Source organism: Rhea americana, unplaced genomic scaffold (genome assembly GCF_003343005.1).
Source record: "Rhea americana isolate MKP2758 unplaced genomic scaffold, rheAme1 scaffold_80, whole genome shotgun sequence".
Taxonomy (NCBI): Eukaryota; Metazoa; Chordata; class Aves; order Rheiformes; family Rheidae; genus Rhea; species Rhea americana.
Genome location: NW_028186979.1, coordinates 713,787 through 717,845, shown reverse-complemented (window position 1 = coordinate 717,845; position 4,059 = coordinate 713,787).

Genomic DNA, 4,059 nt, shown 5'->3' with positions numbered 1-4,059 from the left:
CCCTTCTTCTCCCTTCTTCTCCCTTCTTCTCCCTTCTTCTCCCTTCTTCTCCCTTCTTCTCCTTTCCTTTCTTCGTTTTTCTTCTTTTACTCCCGCTTCCTCTTCCTCTTTTTCATTCTCATTTTCTTTTTCATTTCCATTTCCCTATTTCTGTAGAGTAGCCACCATTCACTTTCATTTCAAGAGGATGGATGGTAGTTCAGTAGTCATACTGCACACCTTCAGCCCCCTGAATCAAATGCTGAACTGAAATACTGAAATGAGCAAGGGTATGGCTTACTCTTTCCTAACCCCTGACTATATCATTAGGGTGATAATATTATTTAAGTCTAATGTATCACAAAGAAATGGTTTCATTGTTACCCAGTGGAGACCCCATAACAATGCCACAGTGACTGAGGCTATAATGAGGAACTGTAAGATTTCAATGGTAGAAAGAATTCATTGCTAGTCTATGACCCCATGATGAAACCATTACAATGCAGTCAGAGATATGAAGTTATTATGGGGAAACTATTTCATACCAAGTCTATAAGGACCTTTCTGATGGTGCCATTATGAAGCCATTACAATGTGAGGTTATGATGGCAAAATGGTTTCAATGAAACCCTATTATGGTTTAAAAACAGAATTAAATGGTGTCAGGGGAAGTTATTCCTCCTTTCAAAGCCTAAAGAAATTAAGCAGGATCTTGCTCTCCAAACCAAAACAAGTATACATTGGAAGTACGCATGACTGACACTTGATCAGAAGGAGAGAAATTGTATTCTCTTGCAAATAGTTGACTAAAATTTCTACTAGCAAGAAAATAATGGTCACTGAGTGTCTAAGATAGTCTTTAATTAAGTATATAAAAATGAAATACCATCCCCAGATAATAGTTTACATTAAATAGCATTCTTCTGGATCCTCATGACTATTACAGATTAGTATATTACCGCTTCTTATTTTTCKTGTGGTTGTGTTGTTTCTGACTTTCATTTGCTCTGATAAGGGTAGCCTTTTCTTACCTCAAAAATAAATTAAAATTCCACTACCACTCCCAGTCTAGGATTTTGAGTGACAACTGAGACTGACTGTCAGTGTAAATAGTATATTTCAAAACTGAGTAAAAATTCCCCTACCTAAGACTGACATCTCATCAGTAATATAGTTACTAATCATTTGATATAAAAGCTAGCCTGATCTAATCACCTACTCTATCATTAGTCCTAGAAGAGAATAAAATGTATATTTAAAAATTGTTTTGGATAATACCATCCTGGTTTCGGATAATTAGAACAGTATTTCCACTAAGAACAAGATACCTAAATGTACTTCTGAGTTTTCAGGTGGAATTACCTAAATTCTTGTTGGTGTTGTTTCATTTTAGATGAACTGCATATTTATTATTCAAAAAGTTTAACTAGAGCTTATCTGATAGCACAAGGGAACCTGCGACTCCCATGCAGATCCTCTTAACCAAATGTCCGCTGAGTGTCCTGGAGTGGATGTCCTGGTCCATAAGGCCATGAATTCTATCCCAAAGCCAACAATGCTTTCCAACTGAAATGAAAAGTTTTTGCAAAACGTTCCAGGTTTGACAAATCTGCTTCTTTCACTCTACATAAGAAAAAATGTTGGAAAATGTTTCCATCAGCTTTAGATAACGCCTGTTGTTATGGGTTTGGAGAGTGACAGTGTTTAAGTGAAATTTCAAAGCCAGTCACTTAGATGGGGTCTGTCTTTATCTGCCTCACCCAATGTGTGTATAAAATGACCTGGCAGGTTGCCAAAGTGGGCCATTCTTTTTATTGCCAAGCTGCAGCATGAGGTGTGAAACCTTGTGAATAGTGGTTGGTGTGTCCTTGTTAATCTAGCATCCATATGTCCAACAACAGCTTGGAGTATAATTGTTGTTTTTTCTGCATCTTTGCCTCTGAAGACTAGTTCTACTAAAGAAGTGCTTCAGGGTGGAAGGGCCAGAATTGTCTTTAGCTGCTGAAGAAACCCAGCACTTTGCAAAAGCTAGAGTAGAGAGTAAAGCCTTGAGCAACAAGAGGTTTCCTTCTGAAAGGTTATCTCAGTGTTTTACATCAGTTTGAGTTACACCTTATGCATCTTCTTGGTGGATATCATGAAATGGATACTCACTGTTCTTTTTTGGACCACATGCTGTTTCAGTACTGTGACAGCAACAGAAAGTTAGATTAGCAAATGACAAATGAGTTCTATATTTCCCATTTCAGATAAACTAGAAATTATAGATTTTTAAAATGATTTTGGTATTAAAAACTATGACCTAGCTATCAGTTCATCAGTCAAATAAATATCATCAAATACCCTAAAGGATGGATTTTGTCTTCTGATGTGCTGTATGCCAGGAGTAAATAAGCTGTCCCACATTTGGTAATGAAAGCCTGTGTGAAATTCTGTAGAAACGTGTAATATTCCAGCATCAGGAGTCCCAGATTCTGCCATTCTCATCCTTTTCAACTTCTTAATGAGTTCAAAACCTGTTTGACATCCTTGGAACAATACCATCAATCTCTGTTATCTCTGGTAATGAGGAGGTTATCCTGGAAAATGGTATAAAATGGATATCACAGGTACTATGAAGCATATTGCAGAGATAGACCTCTGAATAACTCTGTAGGCTGCCAGCTTAGGTCTGACATTGATAGAATTAAGCTTGAGGTGATAATTCTTCCTGGACTCAATGAGTCCTGATGATTACTTGGATATCTGTATCACAGTCCCACTGAGGTAGTTGCTGGGACAGTATATTATCTCAGGCACCGTTCAGGACTGAGTCTGGTTGTATACACCCATGGCGTGTGAGATCCAGGACAATATGAAAGGTGGAGAGCAGCAAAGCGTAGAGCAGAATGGCCCAATAGCATCTCTGTGCGCTCTATTGGCAGGTCATAGTGTTCATCTGAGAACAGAGCCCTACAAAGATGCTTTTCAGATTCTTCATCCTCCTTGCCCTCTTTGAACAAAAACCTTTTAGTTACAGCACTTGCCTGGGAAGTAGGAGTTGTAGTTTCAGTTTTTCTTCAAATGAGAGAATTCACATCCAGTATCTCTTTCTGCCCCCGAAGAGCGCTATGTAGCACGGTGAAACACCTGAACTGTGTCTCCAGACTCTTATATTTAGCTACCGCCAACAAGGTTTATGAGCTGCAGTCTGGGAGAAGGGGGCGAACCTGGACGTCAGAACCTGGACATCAGAACCTCAGACATCATCACKGTGAGTGGTGACGGAGATGCTTTGTCTGATGATTGTTCATACTTATTCTGTGATTAGCCATTATATCAGTATCCTTCTCTTCCTTCACTACATTTAGCTGATGGGCCAATGGCAAAAATTCCTGTTATTATTCCATCCACTACTCTYTTTCTTTTAAATTCTCTTCTGTTTTTTTATAATTTCAGGTCATCTATCACTCCTAGTCCTCTTCTCTTTGGATGGTGACTATTATCTTTGTTTAATTAGCAAATTTCATGGGCACCATCCTCCTTTATCCCCTCCAGAAGTTATTAATGAAGATATTAAATAAGATCTCTCTTATTAAATAAATTTATCTTGATGGATTCTACTAGATCTCTTTCCCTCTCTCTTTAGCTTGGTAACAACACTTTCAAATGAGCCTGGAAGAAATGGCAAATGAAGTGAAATCTCAGTGTTAGCTTCTGAATGAAATGAAATCTAAGTTTATGATCAACTTTACAGACTTCACAGCAATCCACACATATTCCAGTTTGAAGAATAAATTCCCACATGATACTGAAATCCATAAAAGTCACATCTGATGGCTTCTTCTTTGCCTAAAAACAAAAACATTGTAATTATCTTGAAAAATAATGAGTTCCATTCTGGTCATCATTCCTGTCCTATCCATTTCTTTGTTGTTGACTTAATGGAGTATAGAATTGAAACCCAGCTGGATTATTGCAATCTGACTAATAAGTTCTATATGAAAAGTAAGAAACATAAAAGTCATGATTTCTTTGAAAAGATTGGCCAGAGTGGAGAGGAAGAGAGGCTGCTACATAGTGTGGGAAATCACACACACA